The sequence below is a fragment of the Rhinolophus sinicus genome, linkage group LG16 (assembly GCF_036562045.2).
Source record: "Rhinolophus sinicus isolate RSC01 linkage group LG16, ASM3656204v1, whole genome shotgun sequence".
In the NCBI taxonomy this organism is placed as follows: Eukaryota; Metazoa; Chordata; class Mammalia; order Chiroptera; family Rhinolophidae; genus Rhinolophus; species Rhinolophus sinicus.
The window spans coordinates 25,945,404-25,956,467 of NC_133765.1; the positions used below are offsets into that span (position 1 = coordinate 25,945,404).

General features: G+C 47.2%; 1 pseudogene; it reads left to right on the plus strand.

Annotated features, from left to right (window-relative positions):
• The first annotated feature begins 9,550 nt into the window (after positions 1-9,550).
• LOC109461337 (large ribosomal subunit protein eL29) lies at positions 9,551-10,137 on the plus strand (annotated as a pseudogene).
• Positions 10,138-11,064: the final 927 nt, after the last annotated feature.

The window sequence follows — 11,064 nt, forward strand, 5'->3', positions numbered from 1 at the left end:
CTTGGTGCCAGAACCCCACCCCCCTTTCAGACACCTCCATGAATTCCACAGAGAGATCACAACCTACAGCATCAGATGACACCCTGATTTCTCAACTTGTTCCATCCCAGCCAAACTACCAGAGACTATGGCCGACACAAGAAATTCAAGTTTAGAAGAATTCTCTTGCCATGGAACATAGTTTGACGTGCTGCTGAGACAGGTCATGGCTCTGGGTTAATGGAGTGTCTTGAAAGTCATCCATCCATTCGTCTACCCACCCATCCATTCAACAAGTGTTTTAAGTGCCGGCTCTGGGGCAGGTTCTTACCTTCTCATAGCTCATGATAGGGATTGGGCTGGACATGGATGCTGTGAGCTGGGTATTACACAGTAAGGAGTGATGGGAACTGTGGAGAATTGGGGAGCCACACAGTCCACCGAAAGGGCACTGTGGCTATTCACCTGGCCACTCATTGCCCAGAGTTGTTAGGGTTTCAGATTTCTCAAGAGAAGCCAGAAACCTAGATTTAAGGGTAAAAACTGAATTTTAGATGTTGGCAACTAATTCAAATGTTTAAAAAAACACTATGTAAGCCACACAACACATTTATTTTCCTTTTTTCATTTGACATAAGTTGCTGACACAATGCCCCTTTCACCCTAAATACTTTCATGTTATTTTCTTCAAACAGGATGTTCTCCTACGGAATCACAATCCAGGAAATTAAAACACGGATCCATTTTTACCATCGAATACTCAGACCTCGTTAAGTTTCACCATGTGTCCAAATAATGTCCCTTGTAGCAAAAGGGTTTGGTTCAAGATCTTCTGTTGAGTGTAGTCCTGTCTAGAGTCTCCTTTAGTCTGGAACATTCCTTGGTCTTTGACTCTCATGATCTGGACACTTTTGAAAGGACAGTTACTTTGGAGACTGTCTCTCAATTTAGATTTGCCTGCTGTTTCCTCTCGAATAGATGGTGCATTCAGGTCATGCATCTTAGATTAGATGAAGATTGTGGATTCTGTGCACCATGAAATATCACAGAAGTGATGCTGTGTCCTTCCCATTGTATCATAACAGATGATACATGACTTCATTTGTCCCATTATTGATGATGTTAACTTTGGTCACTTGAGTAAGGTGCTGTCTCCCAGGCTTCTCCATGTGAATCTGCTCTTTTCCTCTGAAATTAAGTTAAGATTTCATAGGGAGTTCATTTGAGAGTAGGTAAACATCCCATCTCTCATCCAACTTTCCATTTATTTCTTTCCCTCAGTACAGACTCTTGATTCCATGGGTTATAGTCCATTACTGTTATTATTTTGGGGGTGCTCAAAAGTTATCCTAGATTTGGCCTGTGATGGCCCCTTTAGCTGGCTTCTTTGCCCTTTTGCCATGTCACCGTCATTCTTAAAGCACTTACTTACTGTCTGGTACAAGATATTCCAGGCTTATCTGGTATTTAGGGGTGCCTCTGCTCCGAGAGCCTCTCGGTGGACAGTTACACACATGTGCACGCACACACACTTATATCTGTAAGTATTTGTTTCTATAGTCATCGATTTATATTGAAAACCATGAGTTCACCCTAATAGATCCAATTCCAATCTAAGTCATAGGATTAATTCTAGTTTTTTTTCCCTTTCCATATTAATAACTCCCTTTTCTGACATGAGACACCTGGTATTCTCATTATTTTTGATATATTCACTGATATGACCTACCCCCATATGTAACAATTTTCATTGACGTTTCCATCCATTTTTCATTGATGGAAAAGGAAGGGAAGGGAAAGGGGAGGAGCCACATACACCTTTGGCAAGCTGGCTTTAGCTGTGGGCCATCAGTTCCTACCTTTACTTATAGTGGGGCAGATATTCTCGCATATGTTTTTATTGAATGTTTACTCTGAACCAAAGAGGACAGAGGACTAAACAACAAATAATGTGTTATGGGGGAAATACTGCCAGGCACAGGGAGCCACTTCATTGTTTTGGATTATTGGGCCATCATACTTGCTCCATCAGTCGCAAACTGCCTCTCAAATTTGCAGGACCAGCTTGGCCAGTAGAGTTCATTCTACTGGTTGGCAATGACTCAGTGGGAGTGAGGTGTTCGCCCTACAAAGTTTCATCATTTTCTTGAACCAGCTCCACCCAGTGTTAATAGCTTCTTCCCCAAATGAATCATCAAATCCTGGTGACTCAATCTGTCTCTTCCCAACTGTTGGAATGGACAAAGTAGACCAAGTTCATGGTCCTTTGACATTTCATGCTATAACTCAGCCTCCCCATGGGCAACAGAGTAATAATATAATAACAGGTAACATTTATTGAACATGGACTCTGTTTAAAGCCCAACCTTACACTTCCTAGCTGTGTGGCGGTGGGCAAGTCACTTCCTGTATGAGTTTCCTGTGGTTGCCATGACGATGACTGCAGACCTGAGGGTTTAAAACAACTGAAACCCATTCCCTCACAGTCCGGGAGACCAGAAGTCCAAATGTGTTTCACTGGAGCAAAGTCAAGTGCTGTGCTCCCTGGGAAGGCTCTAGAGGAAAATCTGTTCCCGCCTCGCTCAGCTTATCGTGGTTCCAGGCTTTCCTTGGCTTGTGGCTGCATCACTCCAGTCTCTGTATCCATCATCACGTGGCCTTCTCCTCTGTGTGTGATGTCTCCTTCTGTCTCTCTCTTCTAAAGACACTTGCGATGGCATGCAGGGCCGCCCTGGATCATCCAGGATAATCTCTCCATCTCAAGATCCTTCACTTCATCACACCTGCAAAGACCCCTTTTTCCAAATAAGGTCCCATTGAGAGGTTCCAGGGATTAGGACCTGATCTCTTTGGGGACCATTACTCAGCCTCCCACACTTCCGCTCTCAGAGCCTCATTTGTCTCATCTGTAAAAAGAGGATGGCAATAATGATAAACTGCTCTCAGGGCTGCTGTGAAGTTTCAATGGGTTAATGTGAGTCAGGCGGTTGGCACGCTGGCAGGCAGGCAGCCCTCGGTGAATGGTGTGCTTATTATGAATTGATTTCTGGAGTTATTTCTACCCACTCCTGGCAATTGTGGGGGTAATTGATTCCAGTGATGTCACCGCTCCAAGTGCCAGGTTTTCAGCAGGATTAAATGTGCCAAATGGGCTTTGTTGAGCCAACTCCTCTGGGTGTGAAGAGCTGCCATGCCAGCCCGCCTCGCTGTTTCACAGGACCCGTCTGCTGCTTCTCCCTAATTAACACAAAGGAGACACCCACCAGCAGCCCCGCTTGCTGCCGTCCCCGGAAAACAGAGCAGCGACTGCAGCTAAATATTTGAACATTTTTTTCCAGTTACTGGATGAAAATAGTATTTTGGGCATTTAAACAGCACAAAGCAGAGAAGAGGGAGAAATGCCACCTCCTCCTTGCACCCACCTGGGCAGCCTCAGGGGGAAAAATGCTCTAAGGAAACCCAAGTCTATCACTGACAATGTCACAGTCAATTACCCTTGTTATTAAATTGGAGAATATAAAAATCGAAAACCGCCTTCTAGTCCATTTAGTTCCACAGTCGCCTCGTGAGCTTCTGCCTCAGACCAGGCTTTCCTAGGTACTGTGGCCTCAAAGATGGCGCTCCGTGAAGGCTTCACATATCCCTGTATTGTTAACAGGAATGAACCACGTACTGAAGCCAAGCACCTGCAAACGAGGACACAAGGACACAGGAGCACAGACTGTGGAGTCTGACAGACAGACAAGGGATCCAACCCTAGCCCTGCTACTTCTAGCTGTGTGACCTTAGGCAAAGGACATAATCCCTTTGCACCTCAGTTTCCTCATCTGTAAAATGGGGAGCCTAGTAGCCCCTCCTTCGAAGTATTGCAAGTAGTTAAGGATGCACCTGGGACACAGGTTGGCACTCGACGTAAATGGGGATGCTGAAGGTGAGGATTACAGAAGGGGCCTCCCCGGCTCTCCATAATTCTGGGTGAGAGCAGGGAGAGTCGAGTAAAGTGGAAAACACCCAGCCTGCCTGTCAGGGGACCCAGGACCTGGTCCTAACTGTTATTGACTGGTTTCATGACTCAGTTTCCCTTTTTGAGCCTCACTTTCCTCATGTGTTCAGTGAGTGAGTCTGGCATGATGATTTCAGAGGCCCCTTCTACCTTCTAATTCTAGGAGTGGCTTTTGGGATGTGTCCCTCACTCCTGCTATCCCTGGCAGCTGGCCTTTCTCTAGGACCCAGGCCAGTAACGTGAGCCCCTTTCTGTCCTGATGAGGGTGGGGTGGAGATACACCTAAGGGGACAGGATGAGTGATGAAGCTCTTCTCAGGGATGAAGGCTCTTAAAATTAAATTGAGGAGTCTGGGAACATCCCAGCTGTTTGCTCAACGAGGGTTTGCATTTAATTTTCAGGAACCGGTCCCGGCACACCGTCCAGGTCGTATGACGAACCTCTCTGGCAGAAGCGTGACCTGCCAGCTCGTGTTCCCACGCCCCAACGATGCAGGCCTTAGGCTCCTTCCCCACTGGACAGAGTTTCATTCACTCATTCACTGAGTATTTACTAAGTACCTACTATTTACCAATCTGTACAGCAGAGGCTGGGACACACAGCAGGAATAAGACAGCAAGGTCTCTGCTCTCATGAAGTTCATGGTCTAGTGTGGGCAGGATGCTAATTTTTAAAAATCGTTTATTTAACACAGCAGTGAAAACCTTGGAGGAAAAATTCAGTGTGTCTTGAGGCCCAGATGATCACGGAGGGCTTCTCAAAGGAAGGGGCATTTACACCGAGACCAGAAGGATGAGGAGTTAGAAGGGGGAAAGAGCCTTCCAGGCAGAGGGAACAACATGGCAGACAGAGTTAAAGAAAAGGCAGTGTGATGGGCGAGGTCAGCCAGGGGTCCAGTGGATTGCTCACGGTGTGGGTTTCAGGTGGAGACAAATAGGGAGCTGAGGAAGGTTAAGCAGAGAAGGGAGCTGCTTCAACACCATGCACCTTGAACTTGGGAACTTAGGAAGTGGGGCTCTCTGCCATCCAAGAATGGTCAGTGGGTACCCATGTCCAGGAAAGGCATGGAAAACACAGGCCTGGCTCGATGCCCTATCTTGGTGGACTGCACCCATATCTGACAGCCCGGCAGAATGGAGGTAGCATGGCTTTGGGATGGAGACCCTGACTCACTATACAGGCCATGAGAGTCCTCTGCCCAACCCCACTAAGCCTCAGTTTTCCCACCTGAAAAGTGGGGTTGCAATAACCCATCCTTCCTGGAGACACTGTGAGGGTGAAGGGAAGTCACACAGGCACCGGACAGCAGACGTTCCATGACTGCTAAGCAGGTACTGGCTGAATCTCCTTCCTTTGCAGCTTCCGGTTCCACCTCTGTACACTAAGGCCACCAGCTTCTCTCATACACTGGCTTTGCCACTTCATTTGGACATGCCCTCCCTGTCTCTGGGACTCGGCTTCCCTCTATAAAGTAAGGGATCTGAATGGGTTGAGCTCCGCCAAGCTGGGTCAGGTGGTTCCCTAACTGTGGTGAGGTCAGACCCAGCAGCGGGACTTGTCAACCCCCCCCCCCCCCAGAGAACTGGGGAGGAACCTTTAACCTCAGTTCCCCAGCTGCTGTTATAGTTTAAGAATTACACTTTGATTCTAAAAGTGAGGGTCTCACACACCATGCTTTTCCAGAAAGCATGCTGTTTGCACATGGTACAGACCTATCTTCAGAATGTCAGCCATGGCTAAGGAAATGGGCCCGAGCCACGAAGGCTCTAATCGGGTCCCTGCGGCACTGAGGGAAAGCATTCTTTTAGAACTCCCTTGTGTGGGGGGCGGGGGGCCACAGCAAACCTGCCTGGGGAAATGAATAATTGAAGAATTATTTTGTTTTCTAGTGGCTTCTCTTGCCCATGATACCCCCGTCATGGAAATATCCATACTCACAGTATATGTGCTGCAGGATTATAATTGTTATCACTGATATTTCTAGGACCCGATTTTTCACATTCAGTAACAGTTTAAGATAGTTGCACACACTGTGAATGTACTTAATGCCACTAAATTGCACACGTAAAAAATACGGTTAAAATGGTGGATTTTATGTTATGTGTATGTGACCCCCTTCCTACCAAAAGGTCATATATTAATAAAAAGAATATGTGTAGTTTTAGCAGTGCTGCTCTAGAAAAGTCTATTGATGGGAATGTTTGCTGTTGACTGAAAAAAGACTCAAGCAATAAGACCCCTTATTTCATCTTCTAACAAGGAATCCCATTGTATGCATATACCACGTTTTCTTTATTCATTAATAATTCTGTACCGGACACTTAAAATTTTGTTAAGAGGGTAGATCTCAATTTATGTGTTTTTTACCATAAACAAATCTTTTTAATCTTAAGAAGAAAAAAAAAGGAAGTCCAAGCCATGGTGTGGGGTGTACGGAGTGGGTTAATTCCGTGTTTGACATCACCATGAAATTCTTCTCTCTTCCTGCCCTGTGATGGTTACAGTCAGCTGTGTCAGGTGGCTTCCCCCTGCTGAGATGACGGCTGCAGCAGAACCATGGACAGACAGGACAACACCCAGCAAACATTATCCTGCCTCACGCAGACGTCCCCTCAAGTGTCGTTGGGCAGAACTGGGCCACAGGCCCACTCTCAGCCCCGTCACTGTGGTGTGGATCCAGCAGTTGGCTTAAACAAATCCGGATTTATGCCTGAACCACATAAAGGAGGGTCAATACCCCCCTGCAGTCAGGGTGAAGCTTGAGCAGGGAAGCTGGGGGAATGGCTATGAGTTTATCAATAGGGGGTGAGCAAATGAATTATAATTTCTCAGCTCCTTCTTTTAGGAGAGAGGGAGCTAAAGCCAGCACTTACGCCAGCAGGTACCAGGCAAAAAACTGTCAGTATCAGGGCAATAATAATAACACCAACGGTTATCATTTACCAAGTCCTGTGAATGTGCCCGGCACTGGTTAAGGCGGCTAATAACAAGCCTTGCTGTTACTGGTACTCTTATCCTTATTGTACAGGTGAGAAAACTGAAGCTCAGATATGACATAATTTGGAGCTAAACGGAGATTCCTTTCTTCATATCAGGCTGGCCTTGAAAGATAATATGAATACCAAAAAAAGTTAGTGCCATTCCATCAGATAAATGTATTCCAGCATTTAGAAGCAGGCTGAGCTACATGAGGACTCGGAATGGAAGGTTCTAGAACAGAATTCCATTGTCCAGCTTCCTCTGTGTATAGAAGCAGGCCTGTTAGAATAAGGTCTGATGAGCTCACCTGATTTACAGAAGAGGCTCCAATGAAGGTGCAGTGGGAGGTCCCAGCCACACACTGGAAGAGGGCAGGCTTACCTGCACAAGTTTCTTTCAAGGTGATGACCTCCTTTCTTTCAAGGTGATGACAGATGAGGTGAATGCCATAGGCCAGGAGTGCTTGGAGGGATGCCACAGCGTCCAGGTGGAAAAAAAACGAAAACAAATAAAACCGAATGACAAGAACTAAAAGTTAATCATGACGAAGGGCGTGTCCCCCTTTTCTCCAGTGGTAGATGAAACAGTGACCTCCAAAGATGTCAGCCTCCTAATCCCAGTACCTGTGAATATATTACCTGACATGGCAAAAGGGGTTTTGCAGATGTGATTAAGGTTAAAAACCCAGAGATGGAGAGGTTGTCCTGAGTTATCCAGTTGGGTGCATGAATCCTTAAAAGTGGAGAAGCTTTCCCCATCTGTGGTCCAAGCAGATGTGACTAAGGAAGAATGGTCAGAGGGAGCCTCGAAAAGCCCCAAAGGCAAAGAAACCTATTCTCCAGAGAGTCTCCAGAAAGGAATGCAGCCCTGCTGACACCTTGGACTGAACCCCTCGAGACCCGAGTCAGGTTTCTGTCCTACAGAAGTACATAATGTACGCAAGGTGTTCTTAACGGGAAATTGGTGCAAAGTATATGGGACCTCTCTGTATTACCTTTGCAATTTTTTCTCTGAATGTAAAGCGAGTCTATAATAAAACATTAATTTAAAAATACAGATGCCCAGGCCCCATCCCTGACCAATCAAATCAGAAGCTCTATCTTGGGGATCAAGCATCAGGATGATTTAGAAGCCCTCTAGGTGATTCAGACCTGTCGCCAGGGTTGAGAGCCACGCATGCATTGAAAGCACCTCGCAAAGTATAAAACCTGATGGAAATGCAGGTTGTGATGACTGATCAACAAGGCACTATTATTCTTTTTAATGACACAAGTAACAGTGACCATCGCAAAATTAAAACCCGAGAGAGATAAAAATTAAAATCTCCCCTAATCCTGCCCCTTAGGAATAGCCACTATTTTGGTGACTGCCTTTTCACACTTGTTTCTCATGGAATACCTACATTTATTATCATTCCTGATATTATTACTATGAAAACACAAAACTGGAGCTCTGAGACCCAGCCCCATAGCTCCAGGGTCTTTGAACTCGTCTGTCTACTTCTGCATCCTTTGTCTTCAGGGAGGGTCGGAGCCCCACCCAGGGGAGAAGGCTGATGTTGAAACGCTGTGAAAACCCAGCATAGATAAATGCACCTTGGCAATGCCACCTGCTAATTAAGTGAGGGCATTGCACAGCCTCCGGTGCTGTCACATTTCAGCTAATGGGGAGTTGCTCCGTGTTATCATGCCATCTCCCCATTCCTGTTTTCTCCTCCCACACTAGGACACCCAAAGATACAAGTCCAAGAACAGACCCTCATAAATGTGTGCGGGCCCAGGACCCAGTGTGCACAGCGTCCACCTGGATGGTTTCCTGCCAGGGCTCCCCCCCTCAGCCCCTTGTGGGCCATTGTCATCAACCTGTCACTAAATATTTAATCTTGCTGAACTCTTTATATGGCCCAGCTGGTCCACATCTAGTGGCTTCTTTTAAGAGCTACACCTGCAAGCCACACGCTCCTGGAAAAGCAGACAGAGGAGAGGTTCACAAGCTCTGGAGAATAGGTGTGAATCCTGCTCTCGTGGTCCTTGCTGTGTGACCTCAAGTGAGTCGCTTGACCTCTCAGCGTCTCAGTTTCCGCATCTGCAAAATGGAGGCAGAAATCTCCACAGGGTGGAGGGAGCGTTGGCACATGGTAAGGAGTCAAACAATGTTAGTTCCTTTTTGTCATTCTTTTTTATTTCTTTCAATAGCATCTCTTCCTTTTTCTTTTGGAGAAGGAGGAGAGGAACTCAAAGGTGGAGGAATCTACTCATTCATTCTCAACAAATATTTATTGAGTGCCTACTCTGTGGCAGGCGCTGGGACGACAGCAGGGAAGGTAATGATCCCTTATGCTGCTGAGAGGGCCCCGGCCTTCAGATCAGACCTGGTTTTAAATCTTGGCTCTGCCACCTACAAGCTGTGGTTCCTTGGGCAGGTGATACCACCCATCTGAGGCTCGGTTTAGGCAACTCCTAAATGGGGACAATAAAATATCTCACAGGGTTCCTGAGAGGAACAAAGGAAAAGATACCAGTAAAGACGATTGGCAACTGTCTTCCAGTCCCAGGGGCTTCGGCACCAGCCGCGAGCTTCTATGCAGACATGGCCAAGTCCAAGAACCACACCAAGCACAACCAGTCCCAAGAATGGCACAGAAGCAGCATTAAGAAACCCCGATCACAAAGATACGAATCTCTGAAAGGGTGGCTCCAAGTTCCTGAGGAACATGCGCTTTGCCAGAAAGCACAACAAGAAGGGCCTGTAGAAGACGCAAGCCACCAACGCCAAGGCCGTGAGTGCACTGGCTGAGGCTTCAAGGCCCTCGTAAAACCCAAGGAGGTCAAGCCCAAGATCCCAAAGGGCGGCAGCCGCAAGCTCAGTCGACTCGCCTACATCGCCCACCCCAAGCTTGGGAACCGTGCTTGTGCCTGCATCGCCAAGGGTCTTGGGCTCCGCCGGCCAAAATCCAAGGCCAAGGCTGAAACCAAGGCCCCCGGCCGTGGCTGCAGCTGCAGCTCCGCCTCCAGCTCAGGCTCCCGCTCCCAAAGGTACCCAGGCTCCCATGACGACTGCAAGTAGAAGCCTCTGACTGCCGATATGAGGACGAAACGACTGGTGGGACCCCTGAGCTGCTGTCTGCATGGGGCTGGTGTCCTCCTGTGCTATTTGTACAAATAAACCTGAAGCAGGATCTGTAAACAAAAACACACACACACACACAACAACAACAAGATACTTAATGAGCTACAGGCTGCTATGTAATCATAAGGTGAGAAGTTGAACAGTGGGGAGGCCAGTAATGATGGCCACCCAGCAGAAGAGGCTCAGAGGCTATGGCCAACAGCCTCAGGCTTCTAGGACCAGGCCAGTCAAGCCCTAGGCACTTGACTCCCACCAGTGGAGTATGTTTGGTCCTTTAAGGCCATTATACAGATTAAGAAACTGAGGCCCAGAGAGGACAAGGGCCTCATGCCAGAGCTGCAAAATCAGGACCTGGAGCCAGGTCTCTCATGACCCAATTCACATATTTCTGAAGTTCCTACCACACTTGCGGAATCCCACCAATGATTATTTATGTATTGGGCTCTTTTGTTGGGTGGGCAGCTCTGCCTGGGCTAATCCCAGGGGAGAGGTGGCTGCCTCCCCTGCCCATTGGGGACACAATATGAAGAAGTGGAGGTGAGTTTAGCCAAAGGGGTAGGGACCATTAGGAGGGTAACTCTGGGGAGTCTCATGCACTGGGCAGACCCTGAGAAAACATGAGCCAAGTAAAGGGAGATGGGAAAGAAAGTGCGCTTACCTGAGATGCACCAGAGGCTCTGCTTCTGGGCGCTCGCTCTCCATTTAAACCTTCATTTCCTCTCACAAGGGCAACCCTAGAGAGCAACACTGTTGGTACCTTGTTAAAAAGTAAACTGAGGCACATAAACATTTTCAAGAGTTTATTTGAGCATACATCAATTCAACCTGGGCAACACCCAAAGGTGGTTAGGAGCTAGAGGAGAGGTGTTTATAGAGAAGAAGAAACAGGAAAAAAGCAAGGAAATTGTTTGACTGGCTTGTTTAAGCAGTTGCCTTATTTGGGAAAGGTTATTTGGCTGGTTGTGATTGGTTGT